At 44.4% G+C, this 23479-nt stretch overlaps 1 protein-coding gene and 1 pseudogene across 4 annotated transcripts in view; both read left to right on the forward strand.

Moving 5' to 3' along the window:
- Positions 1-23479, forward strand: part of GNAL (G protein subunit alpha L) — a 199474-nt gene that overhangs the window by 106662 nt on the left and 69333 nt on the right. The gene's annotated exons all lie outside the window — the stretch shown is intronic.
- LOC136315605 (glutamine--fructose-6-phosphate aminotransferase [isomerizing] 1 pseudogene) lies at positions 21122-23133 on the forward strand (annotated as a pseudogene).

The raw sequence follows: 23479 nt of genomic DNA on the forward strand, positions 1-23479 counted from the left end.
GGTGTAAAGTTAAGATGATATGTATGGTGGGGGTTTTGGATTGATGATTAAACGTAAGGAATTGTCTCTTGAAGCCTTTTGGATTTCTATAAAAGAAGAATATGTGACAATATCTTTAAAAGCTTTGAATATTTTACTACAATTTTCAACATCCTATTTATGTGAATTAAGATTTTCTACCCTCAACACAAATAAGAGTAAAAAGAGAGGAATTCTTCAATGTATTGACGAGGAAATGAAAGTTTGCCTTTCAAATATATGCCCAAACGTTGAAGAAATTGCTGGGACACATTAGGCTCATGTTTCTCATAAACACAAGAATGAAAAAACTTAACACATTTGCACTGGGACCTGCCGAATTTACTAAATCTTACTAAGAATGCATCTATATATATATAAAAAGATAACACTTTTGTCATTTTTTATTCTTTAACCTCTCTTTTTTACGGATTCTAAAAAGCATAACTCAAAAAGTGTAACATAAAAATGTTTTTAATGTCAGAATAAATTTAATTTTGTCATTATTTATTTTGTTTAATTACCATAAAAGCATGGTTGGTATTTTTTTCTTTAATATTTGACTTAATTATTATAACATATTTCTCAGAAATTTGTATATTGTGCACCTACAATTATTTGTAGGATTTTAAATGCGGCCCGACTTCAAAAAGTTCGAGAACCACTGCACTAGAGGTTTGGGGATAGTGATATAAGAGCAGGTGTAATGGAAGGCTTTGTACTAAATATAATATAAATTCCACTATGAAAAAAGTTTAGGTTTTGTTAGATACTTCCTTGAAGGTTAGTGTGAATTCAGGCCCTCTGTGTGTGTGTCCAGGCCACCGGTCTATGTCAGGACCTGTAAGAACAGAACCCTGCTGCTCCCAGCCTGGCCTGTTGTCCTGACACATTGGTCAGGTGGCTGAGAAAAGCAGCCCTTTGTTGAAGACGTGGATTTCACACAGGTTCTTTGGATCTCAACAGATTTCAGTAAGGAGTACAGCCTTTAAGGAGAAATGAACTGTCCCAGGGGTTGAGAGTAAAATGCAGTTCCCAGTTAGCCAACTCCAGATGGTAGCCGCGGGTTCCGGCTCCAGCGGGGATGGTAGCAGCGGCGGGTTCCGGCTCCAGAGGGGGTGGTAGCAGCCGCGGGTTCCGGCTCCAGCGGGGATGGTAGCAGCTGCGGGTTCCGGCTCCAGAGGGGGTGGTAGCAGCCGCGGGTTCCGGCTCCAGCCGCGGGTTCCGGCTCCAGAGGGGGTGGTAGCAGCCGCAGGTTCCGGCTCCAGCCGCGGGTTCCAGCTCCAGCGGGGATGCTAGCAGCGGCAGGTTCCGGCTCCAGCGGGGGTGGTAGCAGCCGGGGTTCCGGCTCCAGCCGCGGATTCCGGCTCCAGCGGGGATGGTAGCAGCCGCAGGTTCCGGCTCCAGCCGCGGGTTCCGGCTCCAGCCAGGATGGTAGCAGCCGCGGGTTCCGGCTCCGGCGGGGATGGTAGCAGCCGCAGGTTCCGGCTCCAGCCGCGGGTTCCGGCTCCAGCCAGGATGGTAGCAGCCGCGGGTTCCGGCTCCCGAGGGGATGGTAGCAGCCGCAGGTTCTGGCTCCAGCCGCGGGTTCCGGCTCCGGCCGCGGGTTCCGGCTCCGGGCGGGGGTGGTAGCAGCCGCGGGTTCCGGCTCCGGCGGGGGTGGTAGCAGCCGCGGTTCTGGCTCTGGCTCCAGCCGCGGGTTCCGGCTCCGGCCGCGGGTTCCGGCTCCGGCGGGGGTGGTAGCAGCCGCGGGTTCCGGCTCCGGCGGGGGTGGTAGCCATGAGTTCCTGCAGGAGATGAGGCCTCAGCTATGAGTGTCTTCAAAGCTGAGGCCAACTGTCACCAGCATTCCAGTTACAGGAGGCTGTTACTGCCTTAGAGGAAAATAACCATTCCTTTCTCTCCCATTAATTCTATATAGACATGTCACATATTTAGAGATGAGCATATAAGCAGAAAGCCAGTGAAAGGTGACCTCTCAACACCTACAATGTGCTGTTTAATATAATGACAGTATACAGATTTAATTGTAGGATTTAAAATTTTTTAATACAGAAAAGTATTATGAAAGAAAATAAAACCCTTCCTTAGTCCCATCTTTCTGAGATAAATACTACAAACTTTTGATGATAGCTTTCTAGCATCTTATAGATAAGCATACCCATTTTTTATAAAATTAGAATCTTAGAATAGCTACTGATTTAAAACCTGCCTTTTAAACTTACTAGAAACATTTTTTACCCAATAAATCTGCCTCACACACCTGAGTTTTAATGGCCACACAGTATTCATCATATGGCACCCCATTACTCATCTAACAAACTGCCTATTGTACACATTCAAGTTTTTGCTAGTGTATCTAATACTTCATTGACACGTGACTTTTTACAACTCTCTGACTTCCTTTTTCCTCTTAGGATAATTTCCTGATAGAAATACTTAAAGAGACATCATCTTTAAGGCTTTTGATTTATATGGCTATATTACTTTTTTGGACTGACCTAATTTTAATTCTTCTTTGCAGTCAGAAAAAAAAAATTTTTTTTTTACAATACACAAAGTTTTATCTCTTGAATTACTTGATTATTTCACATTCTTTCTTCAAAGCTCTTTTGACAGTGTTATCAAAAACACAAGCTTCCTGTTCAGTTTACAAGTGATACTGTCAGAATCTGATACACATCCTTTGCAAGCAGGCCCACCAAGAAAGGCAGACACAGTTACAGTGTTTTGTACAAGCTGTGAACTAGTGTTGTTACACAGAGCTTTCGAAAGAGAAAGAGTTAGTGAGTTACTCACGCAGCGCTGCTTGTAAGCATTATAACCTAAGTGAGTAAGTTGGATTCTCTACAGGAAACATACAAGCTGGAACAAAAGTAGGTTTACAGCTGTTTGTATGGAAAATAATACAATAATTAATATATACTACTCAAGAATAAACTCTGTTTTACGAACTCAAAAATGTAAACCTACTTTTGCCCCACCCTACATTAGAACAAATATTTTCCTATAACAAATATATAATGTGCTAATACAGTGTTCAACAACAAACATGTAAAATGTGCTTGGGACACTCTTATTCTTGGGTTAGTATGACATTTGCTGAGAGGGAACTACAAAACCTTTGAAGCTGATGACAGGCTTCACAGGCATGCTCCTTGCACTTCTCGCTCAACAAACCAGATGGAAGTTGTGGTGGCAAAACAGAGAGCTGGACTCCTGGACCTCCGCACGGCCTCCCCGCCTACCTAGTAATTCTCTTTTTCCTTAAAGTAGTTACTAGTTAAGTTTTCTCCAGTCTTCTCTTAGCTTTAGAATGAAAGGAAGACAAACACTAATCCAGTTCCTGATAGATGTATGAATTATGTTTATATTTACAACATATACACTATGGTTTGCTGACATTCAAAATTATATATGTTTAGATTGTGATAAGTTTGTGTGGTGATAGATGATTACTAAACTTAGTGTGATGATCACATTGTAAGGTATGTAAATGCCAAATAACTATACTGTACACCAAGAGTAATATGGTATTGTAGACCAGCCATACTTACATAAATAAATAAATACTATATTTTGAATATAACTTTGATAGCTGTGAACATGCCTTGGTGGATGTGAGGTACATTCTCTCTTATTTACCCATGTTTATATTATAGAATGAAATATTTAGAATCAAGTGTGGATGTCAGATTATAAGCCAAAAGCAGTTAAGTAGTTTAACATGTTTCGATGAATATACCCTTTCTAACAGCATCTTTAGAAATTACTCCTCATACTAATGAGCCCCGAGATCCCGAGCCTCTGTCCCCAGGCACAGAGCAGTCAGTCCATCTAAGCCTGTGCACAGGAAGAGACACCAGCCCGAAAGCACCGAAGGGCTTTGCTCTGAATAGTGTGGTCTTCCTAGTACAGGTGGACTTCGTACAGCATCGTTCTCAAATGTCTTGTGTTCCATCTGTCAATTGCTCGGTCTTAAATGTAAATGTTCTGTTTTCTCCACGATGAGAATGTTTCACTGACTTCCTACAATAACACAATGAATAACGGGGTTCCCCATCCAGGCCAGGCAGGTTGTACCCTTCAGTTTGTTATCAGCTGACCCGCCCGTAGTTGCTACTACTTTGCACATAAATTTTGTAAAAAAAAAAAAAAACAACAAAAAGAATTCTTTTAAAGTTTTAGTGGTAATATCTGAGATGATACAATTTACAAACGTCCCACTGTTCCTCGTTGTAGGCGTGTGTGAGCCCCTCTCTGTGTGTCCCCAGTCTTTCTCTCTGCCTCTTCCTCCCTCCTGCCTTCCCTTTTTCTTCATTTGACACTGTCTTTCTCTCCCCAATATGTGTCTCTCTTTCTCTCTCTTTCCTTTTTTCCATATATCTCTCTGCTCTCCACATACCGTGAAACTAAAGTGTCATTATTATCTCATCATTATTATTATTTGCTTTATTTTTAAAATCGAATTCAATATCCCATGTTCTGATTTTTCCCTTGTGAATCAACAACCTTAACAACTATTACAATAAATTTATGTATACATGCACATGCATGTGTGTATACAGCCTTATCTCTACATATTTATTGCAAACATAAATATATGCATGACAGATAGATGATAGGTAGATAGGTACGTAGGTGGACAGATGCATGCATAGATGGAGGATGGATGGATGGATACAATGACAAACAGTAGCTGTCCAGCGAGCCCCTTAAATAGAGACTATTTAAGGATTACGTGGGAGTAATGTGACCAACTGCATAGAAGTGTAAATTGAGGAGATAACTGAACACGTATGTTGCTTATTATTCTTGGGTCAATATTTATAGTTAGGAAATAAAGAATTCTTGGATATTCTGGGAGGTGTGTAAGTAACAGGAGGCCAGTTGCTGTCCTATAGAAACAGCATCTAGTGAGGGAAAGAGAGGCATAAATCCTGGCTAAAGTCAAAGGGGGGAAAGAGGTCACCACCTTGGTAAACTTTCCCTCAGGCCTCAGACCCAGATAGAACTGGGTTAAAATCCTCAGGGCACACAGGAAGCTACATCTACAACAGTGACAGTCGGGAGTCAGACCAGGAAATGGCCAGGCAGGCCAGACCGGCCGGGGGCTGCGAGGCGAGGCCGGACGGGCTCTTACGTGGGCAGTGTCTGTCTCAGCTCTAGTCTGTCAAAAAAAGAAACTCTTTTACAGGTGGTAGTCAATACATCATCAGTAACAAGAATTATTTAAGACTTTCTGAGGATCATGTTGTTCTTGGACTGTAGAAAAGTCACTTTTAAAATTTTTCATGGAGCAGAAACAGGACAGTCATGCCTTTAAACATCCAAATAGGCCCTGGCCGGTTGGCTCAGTAGTAGAGCGTCGGCCTGGTGTGTGGAGGTCCTGGGTTCGATTCCCGGCCAGGGCACACAGGAGAAGCGCCCATTTGCTTTTCCACCCCTCCCCCTCTCCTTCCTCTCTGTCTCTCTCTTCCCCTCCCGCAGCTGAGGCTTCATTGAAGCAAAGATGGCCCGGGCGCTGGGGATGGCTCCTTGGCCTCTGCCCCAGGCGTTGGAGTGGCTCTGGTCGCGGCAGAGCGACACCCCGGAGGGGCAGAGCATCGCCCCCTGGTGGGCAGAGCGTCGCCCTCTGGTGGGCGTGCCAGGTGGATCCCGGTCGGGCACATGCGGGAGTCTGTCTGACTGTCTCTCCCTGTTTCCAGCTTCAGAAAAATACAAAAAAAATAAATAAAATAAAAATAATAAAAAATAAACATCCAAATAGTAAACCCACATGTAGACACAAACCAGGTCCCCATCAATTCAAAGATGCCAACAATAATGTATATGAATGTTCCACTCTGTTGATGCACATAAGCCTTTGGTGTGGACATGCACGTGGGCAATGAAGTCAGTGGGAGGCACGGAGAAAAGAGAGCTTCCCCGCGGGAGTTCATTCACACGCTCACTCATGACACAAATATTTACGGGCTCTTAGTACATGTCAAGGATTGTATTAAGTGCTCGATACACATCAGGGAACAAACATGAAGACCCCTGCCCTCCCGAGGCTTACGGGCCAGGGAGGAGTACGGAGAAGACGCAGAACATAGTGGATAAATCAAATACGGAGTATTTAGGAAGTACTATGCTTTGTAGCTCTAGACCAGTGGTCCCCAACCTTTTTTGGGCCACGGATCGGTTTAATGTCAGAAAATATTTTCATGGACCGACCTTTAGGGTGGGACGGATAAATGCACAAAATAAAATTATGCGACTGGCGTAAAAACTGTGGTATTTTTAAATACACTTGTCGAACTTAACAAGACAAGCATCAAGAGTGAGTCTTAAACAGATGTAACAGAGGGACTCTGGTCATTTTTTAAAAATAAAACATCATTCTGACTTAAATATAAATAAAACGGAAATAATGTAAGTTATTTATTCTTTCTCTGCGGACCGGTACCAAATGGCCCACGGACCAGTACCGGTCCGCGGCCCGGGGTTTGGGGACCACTGCTCTAGACCAGCCAGGGCTGGCTGAGAGGCTTAGGGTGGAGCAGGAAGGGATTGCAGCATCACAGAGGATGGCCAGAGAGGCTGTCACGGAGAGGGAGGGGTCTAGGAGAGCCCTTCAGCAGCAGGTTCTGCAGGGAGCAAGGCAGGGTCAGGACAGACAGTCCAGGCAGTGGGACAGCAGTGCCAGGTGCTGCTCCAGTGGGGCTTCGGGCCCAGCAGGGGCCCGTGTGGCTGGAGCAGGAAGCAGGAAGAGAGGGAGGACATGGTACTAAAGAGGTCATGGAGAAAGGGGCACCACAGAGACAGGGTTTTGTTATCACAAGGACTTTGCGAGAATAGGGTCCCAGGAGGTGTGGAGTGCAGGAGCCATCTGAGCTGGCCTGACTGGGGAAGCCGTCCTGGCTGCAGTCCCGGGGCATTGTTGGGTGGAGGGGGACAAGCTCGGAGGCTGTCGCACAGATCCAGGGAACCATGCAAGTGGTGAGAGAGTCAACTCTGCATGTGGATTGAAAGTGGGAGAAGAGAAGCGTTCAGATGACTTCCTGGCTTGGTCTGAGCAAGTGGGGAAGCCAAGCTGCCATTGGCAAGATGTAGAGCCATAGGGAGGGCAGGTGTGCAGGGGCCCAGAATTCCCCGCTGGCCACGGTCAGTTTAAGAGGTCCAGTAGACATTCAAGAGAACTGCCCTTCTCCACCATCTTTAAGTAGCAGGTTCTTTTGAAGAAGGTGCTCCGTGGCAGAGAAGGAGGAGATGTTGCTCAGATACATGGTCCCAGGCGGGTCCTTAGGACACTCAGAGCAGTAATCAGTTTATATATACCATCCTATGTGGGTTCTATATTTTCAAAGGTTTTTCAAATATGAACTTGGTTACCTGTTTCCCTGAAAATTTAGAAACACTGTTCTTTTGGTAGGAAGAAAGTTAGGTTCTGGCTAAGGATTGTAAGAAAAATCTTTCTTCTTCCTGTAATGTCAGATGCCTTAATTTATTCCCTCTTGATAAAAGAATCACTTGCCATGAAAATATCATTTTCTTGATATTTAAAGTCAAGTTAGCAAAAAACCACAAAAAATTAATAAAGATCACGCTTCTTACGGACTTCCCCTGAAAATTCTATTGCTGCTGCTGATTGTATTATTTGTCCCTAAAAGATTAATTGAGAGAGTAATAACAAACCATTCGGTTTATGAGGTTTTTTTATGTCATGGATAGCCCCTGGAAATTGCTTTCAGTTCTTGTTGGAATAACTGAACTGGTTCAAAGGGTGTTTTCTCTTCGCCTCTTTGTTACTCACGGGTCCTACTTGTACCTCGATGGTGTGGTTAAACTCCACCTCTGCCATTGCTCTGCCCTCACATGTACTACAAATATTGATCGACTTACGACCTATGCAACTTATGACCATTCAACTTTACGACCACAATCGCCAGCCACGACTGCTCCGCGTCTGGCAGCGCAAATGTTGCCCAGCTGGGCGTACGACAGTGTGGACCAGCTTCCGGCAGCACTACCATCTCCGCATGCACCATTTCAACTGTTATCCCAGACTCGGTACAGCAATTTGTGTTTTGTGTCTTGGATATTTTTCATCAAACCCCTCCCAAGATGCCTACCAAGAGGAAATTGTCTTCGCAAATAAATATTAAACCAGTTGTACTGGTAATGCAGTGTTTTACTTAAACCTGACAAATGTAAAAATAAGAAACAAAATGGTGTAGAGATGATACAATTGGCATAAAATGAACAAAGAAAATTATGATATATAACAATAATGAAAGAAAATTACAATAAAATATGACTTAAAGATTTTCATAACATCATTTCACAGTATGTTACACATACTGTGTACACATACAGCCTACTCAACTTATGACCAAATCGTGTTACGACCGGTCTGTCGGAACCAATCATGGTCGTAAGTTGAGCACTAGCTGTACTTGAGTTTCACTTCACTGGACACTTTCATTTCTTCTCCTCACTTTCTTCTTCTTCCTCCAACCCTCTAATTCCCCAAATCTGCTTATTCTGTATGGTCACGCCCTTGTCATTCTCTGCTTTTCCCACTGCCTCTCTCACTTGGCGACTTCATTCAGCACCATGACTTTAAGCAGCATCCTCCTATTAATTCTTCCCCAAATTCAGCCACTCTCCAATTTTAAGCCTGAGCTGAATTCCAGTCCTCCGTCTGTCACTCCCTCCCAGACATGTCTCTGATCGTCCCACACCTAACTTATCTGAATTTAATTTGCCATCCCTTCCCAATCACGTCTCATCACAGTCCTTCAGACTGATCTCACTGCGTGAGTGGCTTATGTCTCTAAACACATTCACATTTCTAGAGTAGAACTCTGGGATTCTCTTGATCAAAATTTCCAATGGCTTCCCATCCAGTCACAGAACCTATCCAATCCAAAAATAGCCACTGAATGTATTTCTGGCAGGCATAATTCTAGATGTCGTGACTATCGTAGCAGACAGAAGAGATAGAGCTCCTCACAGCTTACATCTCATAGAGCAAACAAGATCACAACCACTAGATAATTAAGGATATGGCTAGGGGGAGAGGGGGAAGAAGAGTAAGGAGAATAGGGACCAAAGGGTGGCAGTTGGAGTTGCTATTTTACATATGGTTCTTAAAGATAATATAGCACTTGGGCAAAGGCCTGAAGGAGTGTCCAATTGGAAGCAGGAGCGTGAGCAGTGCACCAGAATGGCATGTTCCAGGGACACCACAACCAGTGTGTCTGTAGAAGAGCCAGCCAGGCAAAGACAGGGAGAGGTGGGAGGTCATCCAAGAATCAGGGGGCAGATAATATGGGGACTTTGGATTTTACTGTGAGATGGGAAGCATTGGATTATTGTTTGTTTGTTTGTTTGTTTGTTTGTTTGTTTTGAGAGAGAGTGACAGGAAGGGAGAGAGATGAGAAGCATCAACTCATTGTTGCATCATTTTAGTTGTTCATTGATTTCTTCTCATACGTGCCTTGACCAGGGGGCTCCAGTCAAGCCAGTGACCCCTTGCTCAAGCCAGCAACCTTGGGCTCAAACCAACAACTTTAGGCTTCAAGCTAGCAACTTTGGACTCAAGCCAGCGACCATGGGGTCATGTCAATGATCTCACACTCAAACCAGCCATCCAACACTCAAACTGGCAAGCCTGCGCTCGAGCCGGTGACCTCAGGGTTGCGAACCTGGGACCTCAGCATCCCAGGCTGATGCTCTATCTACTGTGCCACTACTGGTCATGCTGGATTGTTGTTTTCTTAATGAGCTCTTATTTATTGTAGTAAAAAAAAAAGTGTGTAACATAAAAGTTAACATCTTAACCATTTCTTAAGTGCACAGTTCTGTGGCCTTAAGTGCATTCACATTGTCCTGCAGCCCTCACTGCTGTCTATCTCCAGCACATTTTCATCTTCCCAAACTAAACCTTTGTCTCCGTTATCCATTATCCATTAAACATTAACTCCCCGTTGCTCACTCCCCCCAGCCCCTGGCCAGCACCATTCCACATTCTGTCTTTGTGGCGCCCTCATATAAGCAGAAGCATTCAGTATTTCTTTCAGTGGCTGGCTTATTTCACTTAGTATAATGGCTTCAGGGTTCATCCGTGCTGCAGCATGTATCAGAATATCTTTATTTCGTTAGGGCCGAATGATATTCCCTTGTATGGTTATACATACCATATCTTGTTTATTCATCCATCAATGGACACATAGGTGGTGGGCACTGAATTATTTTGAGCCCATTGTAATATGATCTGACATGTTTTCAAAGAACCTCTGGCTCCGGAGTTGAATCCACCGTGCTAAGAAAGGGTGGAAACGGGCCAGTTGGGCATCTGTGACAGTAACTGCCAGTCCTAGATGACGGCTTCAGTCAGGAATGTAGCAGTGGGCTGTGAGGTGTGATCAGAATCTGGTGTGTTCTGAAAGTACCGCCCAGAGTATTTCATGGAGGTGTTAGAGGAGGGGAGGGGTCAAAGACGACTCCAGGATTTGGGGCCAAGTAACTAAATGGTGGTGTTGCCACTGACAGGAAAACCAAGTAGAACAAGTTTTAGAGGGAAAATTAGGAGTTTCATTTTGGACTTCTTGAATTACAATGGCCTGTTGAAGTGGTGATGTTAAACGGGCAATGGATATGCAAATCCAGAATTCAGATGAGAGGTCTGAGCTGGAGATGTCAATTTAAGAGTCAGTCAAACCTTAGTATATGCAGGTTCCAAATCTGAAGATTCAACCAATCAGGGATCAAAAATATTTGGGGAAAAAATGTTATATTGTTGCTGATATGTACAGGCTTAATTTTCTTGTCATCATTTCCTAAACAGAACATTGTAACTATTTACTTAGCATTTACATTGTTAGATATTATGAGCAACATAGACATGATTTAAATTGTATAGGTTATGTGCAAATACTGCAACATTTTGTGTAAGGGACTTGAGTATCTGCAGATATTGGTACCACGGGGGTTCTAGAACTGGCCCCTAGGGACATGGAAGGGATGGCTGTGTATTCATACATCGTTAAACCACAAAATGGACGAGGTCACTAAGGAAGTGAGCTTAGAGAAGAGAATTCAGAACTAAGCCATGAGGCCACCCAGTGTTAGAAGGCTGGGAAAAGAAGGATCCAGCAGACAACACTGAGCAAGAGTGATGGTGGGTTAGCAGGAAAAGCAGGCGAGAGTGATGTCTTAGAAACCAAAGAACAGTGTTTCTAGAAGGAGGAGGTGCTCAAGTGTGTTAGACGCTATTGATAGATCAGGTAAGGGGGCAACTGAAAAATGACCGTGGAACACAACAGCCTGAAGGGTATTATTAACTACAGAAGAAATTCCACAGTTCTTTGGCCTCTATTTTCATTAAAGGCCCCCTTATGAATCTTACCCATTTCCTCAATATTTGCTGAGTGAATCAGTGACTATCACCCCTTGCTTTGATTGAATCCAGTGTGGAGGATATAACCACTCCCACCGCTCTAGATGCATCTTTATCCAAACATTTATTTGGCCGCTGTGAGCTCCAAAGGAAAGGAGCTAGCTCTGCCTTTCCACCCATGCTGCTGTCCCAGTACAGGGCGACCTGCACGGAGCTCGCTGGAGCAGGGGACCAGGTGAGTAGGTGGGCAGGGGCTGCTGGGCTATTGGTTCGCCTTTGGTGCTTTCTTATTTGTCTGGGATTGTCAGGAACTACAAGAATGCCAGGTCTAGGCCCTGGCCGGTTGGCTCAGTGGTAGAGCGTCGGCCTGGTGTGCAGAGGTCCCGGGTTTGATTCCCAGCCAGGGCACACAGGAGAGGCATCCATCTGCTTCTCCACCCCTCCCCCTCTCCTTCCTCTCTGTCTCTCTCTTCCCCTCCCGCAGCCAAGGCTCCATTGGAGCAAGGATGGCCCGGGCGCTGAGGATGGCTCCTTGGCCTCTGCCCCAGGCACTAAAGTGGCTCTGGTTGTGACAGAGCGACGCCCCGGAGGGGCAGAGCATCGCCCCCTGGTGGGCAGAGCTTCGCCCCTGGTGGGCGTGCCGGGTGGATCCCGGTCGGGCGCATGCGGGAGTCTGTCTGACTGTCTCTCCCCGTTTCCAGCTTCAGAAAAATACAAAAAAAATGTCAGGTCTATCTGTGTTTATTCAGAAATACATTCAAAAACTAGATAAGATTAACTATTCCCTCCATTTAGATAAGTAACTAAGTATTTAACAAAGTTATTAAATGTTGAAATGCATTAAGCATGTTGAGTCAGAAATTCCAACTAGTAACTCCTGTTAAATAGTTGTAGACATTTCTCTTGGGAAAGAAAGGCCCACTCCTAGTATATACCCAGGAGAATGAAAAATATGTCACACAAAAACTCATATGTGCCTGGCCTGTGGTGGTGCGGTGGATACAGCATGGACCTGGAACACTGAGGTTGGCTCTTTAAAACCCTGGCTTGCCTGGTCAAGGCACACATGACAAGCAATCAGTGAACAAATGAAGCAAAGCAACTATAAGTTGATACTTCTCACTCCACCCACCCCTCCTCTTTCTGTAAAACAAATAAATTAAAATCTTAAAAAAAAAAAAAGGAACTTAGGCCCTGGCTAGTGCTTAGTGGATAGAATGTCAGCTTGGCATATGGGCATCCTGGGTTCGATTCCTGGTCAAGGCATACAGGAAATGCAACCATCTCCTTCTTACCCTTCTCTCCTTCTTTTCCTCCCACAATCAGTGGCTCCATTGTTTCAAATATCGGCCCTGGGCGCTGAGGATAGCTTGGTTAGTCCAAGCGTTTCAGCCTCAGGCACTAAAAATAGCTTGGTACTTGAGCATCGGCCCAAGATGGGGTTGCCAGGTGCACATGTGGGAGTCTATCTCACTATCTCCCCTCCTCTCACTTTAAAAAACAAACAAACTTATACATGAATGCTTATAGCAGCATTGTTTATAATAGCCAAAAAGTGCAAACAACCCAATGTCCATCAAATGATGACTGGATAAGCAAAATGTGAGGAATGACGCACTGTCAGGCTACAACATAGACGGACCTTTAAACGTTCTGCTGAGTGAAAAAAGGCAGACAGAGGCCAGGCATTTTATGATTTAATTTATGTGAACTGCCCAGAATAGGCAAATTCACAGAGACAGAAAATGGATTAGTGGTTGTCAGGGACTGAGGGAGGGGAAAATGAGGAGTGACCACCAATGGTGTGGGGTTTCATCTGAGGCTGATGTTCTAAAAGTGATTGTGGCGATGATTAAGTTTATTGGGCAATTTTCTTTCTCCTATATGGCAGTTGCCTGAATCCAGGGGCTGTGTTTGCAATCTTTGATCTTAGGTCCAGGTGGAAATTGGCATCACCTAGCACCTCCAACATTGCTATTTGTTACTCTCCAGGGAGGCTGCTGCCTTCTGGCAGCGAGAGCTGTGGGGCTGCAGGCACTCAGAGCGGAGCCCGCCTGGTTTTGCTCATCCCTCAGGGACACCATCAGCTGCTTGCAGTGCTGGCTAGCCATGGAGCTGTCCATCAGTAAGACAAGGATGGTGGTGGCCTGCACCCACATCATCACTTCCAGCTTCTCCCTGTTCTGTCCACATCCCCAGCTCTTCCCAGCTGCCTTGCAGCGTGAGCTGTTGGTCCCAGTGACAGCCATTGGCACCTCTCCTTGGGCAAAGGATTTGGAGGCTCAGTTTACAGCACGTGGCCATCAAGGTGAATTTTCAAAGTTGTAGCAAACGTATAAGTATCCTGTGCCCCTTTGCTGCCTTACTCAGCCAGCTTCACTCCCTCACCAGCTGTTACACATGTGTCTAGACAGGTCACATTAGCTTGGGGGCCTTTCTGGAAAGGTCTGAAAGCCTAGGGCAAATCCAGGAATTAGAAGCACACTGTGAAAAGTTAACCACTGACAACCGTGTCCCTCGAGCTCCTGTCCCGAGTTGTAGGTTCTTTGCACAGCCACACTATCACCTGCCTCGTGCTGGTGATTGGAACTCATCTCTCTTCTCACTTTCAGGAATCCGATGTCCTCTCTCCTATACCCAGCACCAAGCATAATGCGTTATACTGACGGGTGCTCTGTAGATGTTTCTGGAACTGGTTCTCAAACCTCCACATGAGTTCCGTGTCCCCACCACGTGTCTCCCTCGTGGCCTGTTGGCATCTAGCAGGCCTTACACAATTGTACCAAAACTACAGAGTCAAGTTCCAAAGCTGAAAGGCTCTCCTAGACCCTCCCCCCCGACCTGCTCATCACACTGTCGGTCACCACAGTCCTGACCATCATGGGTCCAAGCTTGCCCTTCCTGATGTCAACTCTATCCCATTTCTTGTTTTGTCTCTCCAGCCGGCTTTCTCTGTCTCCTTCTTTCCCTTACTGTTCACACATGCACCCACACACACACACCATGTACTGACCAGCCTCTGCCTGGAATAACTTGTCCCCTAGAGCAGTCTGGGTCCCCAAACCCCGGGCCGCAGACCGGTAGCGGTCCATGGGCCATTTGGTACCGGTCTGCAGAGAAAGAATAAATAACTTGCATTATTTCCGTTTTATTTATATTTAAGTCTGAATAATGTTTAATTTTTAAAAGCCCTGGCCGGTTGGCTCAGCGGTAGAGCGTCGGCCTAGCGTGCGGAGGACCCGGGTTCGATTCCCGGCCAGGGCACATAGGAGAAGCGCCCATTTGCTTCTCCACCCCCACCCCCTCCTTCCTCTCTGTCTCTCTCTTCCCCTCCCGCAGCCAAGGCTCCATTGGAGCAGAGATGGCCCAGGCGCTGGGCATGGCTCTGTGGCCTCTGCCTCAGGCGCTAGAGTGGCTCTGGTCGCAATATGGCGACGCCCAGGATGGGCAGAGCATTGCCCCCTGGGGGGCAGAGCACCGCCCCTGGTGGGCGTGCCGGGTGGATCCCGGTCGGGCGCATGCGGGAGTCTGTCTGACTGTCTCTACCCGTTTCCAGCTTCAGAAAAATGAAAAATAAAAATAAAAATAAAAATGACCATATTCCCTCTGTTACATCTGTCTAAAACTCACTCTTGACGCTTGTCTCGGTCACGTGATACATTTATCTGTCCCACCCTAAAGGCCGGTCCGTGAAAATATTTTCTGACATTAAACCGGTCCGTGGCCCAAAAAAGGTTGGGGACCACTGCCCTAGAGCAAAGGAGAAAAGTGAGTCTCAGCAGCCAGACACTTGGCCCACGCACTCAAATACCAACATCCATGCTCAAACCATGCATACCGTTTTAAGGCTCCTCTTAGACAGCTTTGCACTAAAATTTTCCCAAAGAAATATGTCATTGTCAGTAGAACTATAGCAAAAGGACATTTGCTTTCAATTTACCTTCTCCCCCAAAAGAGGAGCTTCCCTCTCCATTTTATCTCTCAGTACATAAAACAAAAAAGATTCGGAGTGACTAAGAAGACCAAGAATAATACCTTAAAGTGTTATGTAATTCAAGCGTGCTGTTCCAAAGAGAACTTTTATTAGATAACTTGATAGAGCCTTGTCTGGAAGCAAAGATTAAAGTCGTGATTCTTTGAGTCCCTAATGAAAATACCTAATTAGTTTATTTCTGTTCCCACAAAAATAAGTTTCTCTTGTGAGGCTCTCTGGCATGCTGTAAGTGCATACTTTTCTCAGAGAATCAGGATTTTACAATGAGAAGCTTAGGTATAAGAGTAGGAGTATTATGAAGGGGGAAAAGCAAAAGATAAGAAATTAATTTGGGGGGAAAATAATAGTTGAGAAAAATTATGTTCCCATCACTATAGGGTAGATTTATTTAATTCTCTTATCATGGGTCATGAGTCTAATTACTGAAACTTTATACTTACCACAATTGTTTTTGTGAGATTATAATTTAGAAATAAAAGGTAGACTTTCTAGATAAATCTTACTGTGTTCTTTTAAAAAGTGTAAGAGCGGCCCTGGCCAGTTGGCTCAGTGGTGGGGCGTCGGCCTGGTGTGCAGGAGTCCTGGGTTTGATTCCCGGCCAGGGCACACAGGAGAGGTGCCCATCTGCTTCTCCACCCCTCCCCCTCTCCTTCCTCTCTGTCTCTCTCTTCCCCTCCCACAACCAAGGCTCCATTGGAGCAAAGTTTGCCCGGGCGCTGAGGATGGCTCTGTGGCCTCTGCCTCAGACGCTAGAATGGCTCTGATTGCAGCAGAGCGACGCCCCAGATGGGCAGAGCATCGCCCCCTTGTGGGTGTGCCAGGTGGATCCTGGTCGGGCACATGCGGGAGTCTGTCTGACTGCCTCCCCGTTTCCAACTTCAGAAAAGTACAAACAAAAAAAAGTGTAAGAGCAACAGAAGCCACGAACCCTCACCGTGATGGCAGTGAAGGTCCCTGGGCTTTGGAACCACAGGGAATTCTTACTCTGCCCCGGGCCTCACAGGCCAAGCTCTTGCTAGAGAAACAGAAAGAGGCTGGAGCTCCGTAGGTACCTCCTTCTGGGCAGAGTTACAGGGGAAGGAATTGAAACCTACTAGAACTAGGAAATAAACTTAATGAGATCGCAGGACACAAGATCAGATGCAGAAATCAATTGTATTTCTATGTACTGACAATGAAAACAATCCAAAAAAATAAACTTAAAAGACATGTATGTGTCAAATAACATGAAAACAACTGCTTAGGAAAAAAATTAATAAATAATGTCAAATATCTATATATTGAAAACTGCAAAACATTTTTGAGAGAATTTAAACTTTTTTATTGATTGATTTTAGAGAAACAGAGAGAGAAAGAGGGAAACATTCATCTGTTGTTCCACTTAGTTGTGCTTTAATTGGCTGCTTCCCATCTGTGTCTTGACCGGGGATCAAACCCGCAACCTTGGTATTTCTGGAGGGTGCTGTAACCAACTGAGCTAACTAGCTAGGGCTATTGAGAGAATTTAAATAAGACATAACTAAATACATATATCATGTTAATAGAGTAGAAAACTTATTTGTTAAGATGGCAGTTCTCCCCAAATTGATGTATAGATTCAATGTGATATCAATCGAAATACCAGCATGGTTTTTATTATAGAAATCAGCAAGCTAATTCTAAAATGTATGTGGAAATTCAAAAGACCTCGAACAGCTAATATGATGTTGGAAAAGAACAAAGTTGGATGACTTAACATTACTAGTTTTTTTTGTTTTGTTTTGTTTTGTTTTTGTTGTTTTTTTTTTTTCATTTTTCTGAAGCTGGAAACAGGGAGAGACAGTCAGACAGACTCCCGCATGCGCCCGACTGGGATCCACCCGGCACGCCCACCAGGGGCGACGCTCTGCCCACCAGGGGGCGATGCTCTGCCCATCCTGGGCGTCGCCATGTTGCGACCAGAGCCACTCTAGCGCCTGAGGCAGAGGCCACAGAGCCATCCCCAGCGCCCGGGCCATCTTTGCTCCAATGGAGCCTCGGCTGCGGGAGGGGAGGAGAGAGACAGAGAGGAAAGCGCGGCGGAGGGGTGGAGAAGCAAATGGGCGCTTCTCCTGTGTGCCCTGGCCGGAATCGAACCCGGGTCCTCCGCACGCTAGGCCGACGCTCTACTGCTGAGCCAACCGGCCAGGGCAACATTACTAGTTTTAAGACTTACTACAAAGTTATAATAATCATGACAGTATGGCATACGCTGATATATAGATCAATGGAAATAATTGGGAGCCCAGGTACAGGCCCACGTGTGTCAGGTCAATTTCAGCAGTCATATTAAAGAAATTTCATGGAGAAAGAATAGTATTTTCAATAAATGTGCTGAGAAAGTTGGATATCCTTATGGAAAAATGTGAACCTTGATCTTTTCTTCACATCATCCCCCAAAATTAATTCAGATGGATCTTAGACCTAAATGTAAACACTATAAAACGTGTGGAAGAAAATTTAAAGGAAATATTTTTACTTTTGGGTTAAGCAAACATAACCCCCCCCCCAAAAAAAAGCATAATGCTAAAATAAAAAAATTAATTGATAATCAGCAAAATTAAAAACTTACTCAAAAAAAGATACTTAAGAAAATTAAAATTCAAGCTACAATTTGGGAAAAAATATTTGAAAAACTTATGGTTGCCAAACTTATGGTTGAATCCAGACAGGTTTTAAAATCTCTTACTCTATAGAAGAATAAAACTCAATGGGGATGTACAGCATAAGGAATATAGGCAGTAATATTGTAAAAAATATATATTTTGCAGGTGGATACTACACTTACCTGGAGGATCACTTCATAAATTATATAAATGTCTAACCACCATGCTGTACATCTGAAACTAATATAATATCAAATAATATTGAAAGTCAAGTGTAATTTAAAATTTTTTTTAATAAATAAATTTTTATTTAAATGGGGTGACATCAATAAATCAGGGTACATATATTCAAAGAAAACATTTCCAGGTTATTTTGTCATTTAGTTCTGTTGCATACCCATCACCCAAAGAGAGATCGTCCTCCGTCACTCTCTATCCAGTTTTCTTTGTACCTCTCCCCCTCCCCCCCTCCTTCCCTCCCCCCACCCCCCGTAACCACCACACTCCTGTCCATGTCTCTTAGTCTCACTTTTATGTCCCACCAATGTATGGAATCCTGCAGTTCCTGTTTTTTTCTCATTTGCTTATTTCGCTCCACATAACGTTATCAAGATTTCACCAATCTGCTGTAAGTGATCCGATGTCATCATTTCTTCTAGCTGACTAGTATACCATGGTGTATATGTGCCCCATCTTCTTTATCCAGCCTTCTATTTTTTTTTTACAGTGATTAAAAGCCTTTAAGCAAACTCTTGGCCAATACAGCAAGAATCCATAAAAGAGTAGTGTCCTTAACATGTTCACCAAGTCCGGGTTGGCCCATCACCATGCCAAATCCCTGAAAAATGCAACCCAACCACAGTTCAGTCTGTAGGATCTGTCATAGGGAGCAGGAGTCCAGGAAAAGTCCACATCCAGGAAAAGTCCACATGGCACTGGAATTGTTGTCACCATTCTATACTTTGCAGCTCATGTCCAAGTCCCAGTGACCGCTGCTTCTAGCTGGTAATGATTCAGGTAGACTGGAGAAGCCATCTGCAGCATGCGTGGATATGGAGCTTCTGTTCTCTGCCTGGAGAGATGAGACCAGGTAGCTTTTCCCTGGAGCTCTGTGACTGTGGCATGGTAAAGAGAGCCTTGGGATACACTAAGCTGGGTGGCAAAGGTAGATTCATAATAGAAGCTGGCAAAAGGGGGAAAAAGAGCTCTAAATTAGGAGTAGGTCCCAGCCTGAAATATGAGTAGGGCATTGAGATAGGAGGGATAAAGGAAACACTATATATTAAGAAAAGCAGCAAAACATAGGGCTATCAACACCCACAACAGAGATCTTCGAGGGAAGAATAAAAAACCTGACTATTCAGGCCAAACATAGTTAAGTGGCCCTTGTGCAAATGAGATCAAATTTAAAATTTTTTAAAATAATTAAAACTTAATAATAAGAAGACATATGGCCCTGGCTGCTTGATTCAGTGGTAGAGCGTTGGCCTGGCTTGTGAATGTTCCAGGTCCAGTTCCCAGTTAGGGCACACAAGAGAAGGACCCATCTGCTTCTCCACCCCTCCCCTTCTTGTCTCTCTCTCTCTCTCTCTCTCTCTCTCTCTCTCTCTCTCTCCCTCTCCCTCTCCTCCTCCTCCTCCTCTCCCCTTTCTGCAACCATGGCTCCATTGGAGTGAGTTGGCCCCAGGCACTGAGGATGGCTCTGTGGCCTCTGCCTCAAGCACTAAGAAGAGCTCAGTTGCTGAGCACCAGAGCAATGCCCCAGGTGGGCAGAGCATTGCCCCCTTCTGGGCTCAGGTGGAACCCGGTCGGGATGCATGCCTGTCTGTCTCTGCCTCCTCTCCTCTCACTGAATTAAAAAAAAAGAAGAAGACATACAACACAGTTTTTTAAATGGGCCAAATATTTAAACAGACGCTTTAAAAGAAGATAGCAGGTAGCCAACAATACATGAAAAGATGTCCAACCTCTAATTATGCAAACTGAAACTATAATTAGATGTCACCACACATCCACTAAAGTAATTAAAATTAAGAAGACTGGTAAAACCAAGTATGGGTGAGGATGTAAAAAAATCAGAACCCCTAGATCATTGCTCTTGACAATGTAGAGTATAATAGCCACTTTGGAAAATATAAATAATTTAGCAATTTTTTTAAAGTTAAACATTCACATGCCTTTTAACCCAGCAATTCCACGCTTGGCTTAAACCCAAGAGAAATAAAAGCCCATACAAAGACTGTTACACAACTATTCTTAGCAGCACTATTCATAACAGTCAAAAAGTTAAAATAACCCAAGTGTCCATCAAATAATAAATTTTGGTATATCTACAATAGAATAGAATTCAGTAATTTTTTAAAAGAAGAACAAACTGGCCCCCTGGCTCCCAAGCCCTCCGATAGCCCCACAGGTTCCTGTGCACTCCTGGCCTCCCCACCTGCTCACCATTCGCCTTGTGGACCATGCCTCCAGCATCATGTGCAGTAAACTACCATGTCTCTCGCACAGAGTAGAAAGCTTGGAGGCCCTAAATCAAAGGACTTCAAATACCTGGAATACAGAGGATATGATTCTACTGGTGTGTGAGTTGGTGGAGGCAATGACAAAGATTGGGAAGCCAACACCTGCAAAATCCAGCTCATTAAGAAGAAAGGGAGCCTGACCCAGCGGTGGCACAGTGGATAGAGTGTTGGACTGGGACATGGAGGACCCAGGTTTGAAACCCTGAGGTCACCAACTTGAGCACTGGCTCACCAGCTTGAGCGCGGGGTCGCTGGTTTGAGCATGGAATCATAGACCTGACCCCATGGTTTCTGGCTTGAGCAAGGGGTCACTCACTCTGCTATAGCCCCCGGGTTAAGGCACATATCAGAAAGCAATCAATGAACAACTAAGGTGCTACAACTAAGTACTGATGCTTCTCATCTCTATCCCTTCCTGTCTGTCTGTCTTTATCTGTCCCTCTCTCTGACTCACTCTCTATCTCTGTCAAAAAAATAAATTTAAAAAAGAAAAAAGAGGAAAGGGAACAGAAAAGCACTGGATGAAGTATACAAACAACAGGATATGGATTTAGATACAGAATTTTGATGTATGCCTTGGAATAGTTCACACCCATTGGGCAAACATGGTGAACCCAGTCCTATCAATGGCCATCCTGAGCACTCTGATGAAAATAATGAAGTTTTTGTTATTCACAATGGAATCCTCACCAACTACTAAGACTTGAGAAGTTTTGGGAAAGCAAAGGCTGATTTTGAAGCTGAAACAGACACTAAGACAATTGCCAAACACATTAAATACATGTATAACAATCAGGAAAGAGAAGATACCAGTTTTATTTTACTACCTTGGTGGGGAGAGTTATCCAACAATTGAAAGGTGCTTTTGCACTGGTATTTAAAAGTGTTCATTTTTCTGGCCAAGCAGTTGGCACAAGACAAGATAGCCCTCTGTTGACTGGTGTACAAAGTGAACATAAACTCTACTGATCAAATTCCAGTACTCAACAGAACAGGCAAAGATTACAAAAAGGAAGCTGCAGTCTCTCTCATGTGGACAGTATAACTTGCCTTTTCCCTGTTGGCGAAAAAGCAGTTATTTTGCTTCCGGTACAAGTGCTGTCATAGAACACATCAGTTGTGTCATCTTTCTTGAAGATGATGATGTAGCAGAGGTGGTGGATGTCCATCTTTCTATCCATTGAATCAGATGAACAGTAGGGGATTACCCTGGAAGGGCTGTATAAACCCTCCAGATGGAACTCCCACAGATCATGAAGGGCAACTTCAGTTCATTTATGGCAGGGGTCCCCAAACTATGGTCCGCAGGCTGCATGCGGCCCCCTGAGGCCATTTATCTGGCCCCCGCCACGCTTCCGGAAGGGGCACCTCTTTCATTGGTGGTCAGTGAGAGGAACATAGTTCCCATTGAAATACTGGTCAGTTTGTTGATTTAAATTTACTTGTTCTTTATTTTAAATATTGTATTTGTTCTCGTTTTGTTTTTTTACTTTAAAATAAGATATGTGCAGTGTGCATAGGGATTTGTTCATAGGTTTTTTTTAGTCCAGCCCTCCAACGGTCTGAGGGACAGTGAACTGGCCCCCTGTGTAAAAAGTTTGGGGACCCCTGATTTATGGAGAAGGAAGCTTTAGAGCAGCCAGAGTCAGCTGTGAACACAATGAGAGGAAGAGTCAACTTCAATGACTATACTGTGAATTTGTGTGGGTTGAAGGATCACATTAAGGAGATTCAGAGGTGCCGGCCTCTGATTCTTATTGATTTTATCCAGTTATCATGCGGGTGTAGCAACACATCAGGTTCTGAAATTGCTGACTGAGTTGCCTGTTAGGATGGAGCAGCTATCCAGTGATTTCCTGACATCAGTTTTTCAGGATGATGTTTGCTATTTCATTAGTCCATTGAGTAAGGCAGCGGATGCCCAAGTGGGTGTTCGTTGCTGTCAGAAGAGAAGTGCTATAACTAGGATCACAGACATTGTCAGCTGTTCCATGTCACAGGAGGTAGACTGTTGAAAGTTCTTACACCAGCCCGTTTGTATCCCTTGTGATGTTTGCCCTTTAGATGTGTGATGACAGGATTTCCATGCAGAAGAGACGCAAAGAGACCATGCTTGGACTGACGCAGCAGCCTGATTTGATTGAGAACTGAACATGGATGATTAAGTTCAGAAACTGGCACCAAAGCTTTATCATCAAAAATCAGTCTTGATAATGGGACATAGCAACCATTATGCTACTTGTCCTGAAGGGGCACTAAAAATCAAAGAAATCACTTCCCTCATAGACGCTGAAGGCATTCCCACTGGGGAATTGAAACATGGCCCTCTGGCTTTTTTGGTGAAGAAGTTGATGCCTGTCATCATGATCATCATGAGAGGTCACAGAATATCTGACCTCAAATGTCAGAATACTCTCAGCAGGCGGTTGCTAAGCAGGGATGCCCAGTGGTGATTTGTGATAAGGAAGACATCGAGACCATTAAGAACACAAAAAGATCAAGGTGCCCCACGCAGTAGACTGCTGGCAGGGTATTCTCAGGGTGATCCCCCTACAGTTGCTGGTTCAGAGGCTATGGTGTTGATTCTCCAGGAATCTTGCCAAATATGTAACTGTAGACAAAGGAGCATCTGAAAGTCTGGGTGATTAAGCAACACAAAACACCTTTTGTATGTAAAGGTTGATTTAAAATATCACTCAATTAAGCCTTTTTTTTTTTTTTTTGGTAAATCCTTATTTATATATTAGTTATAGTTCTTTTACTTAGTTTGTGATTTATGTGAAATTACCTCATATTTTTTCAGTCATTTGAGCTGGGGGGGCTGAAAATTGGAATCTATATTTATTTGTTTGTTAATTTTTTACTTATTTAGGTGAGAAGACAGGAGACAGTGAGGCAGACTCCCGCATGCGCCCCAACTGGAATCCAC

This window comes from Saccopteryx bilineata, chromosome 11, assembly GCF_036850765.1.
Source record: "Saccopteryx bilineata isolate mSacBil1 chromosome 11, mSacBil1_pri_phased_curated, whole genome shotgun sequence".
Taxonomy (NCBI): Eukaryota; Metazoa; Chordata; class Mammalia; order Chiroptera; family Emballonuridae; genus Saccopteryx; species Saccopteryx bilineata.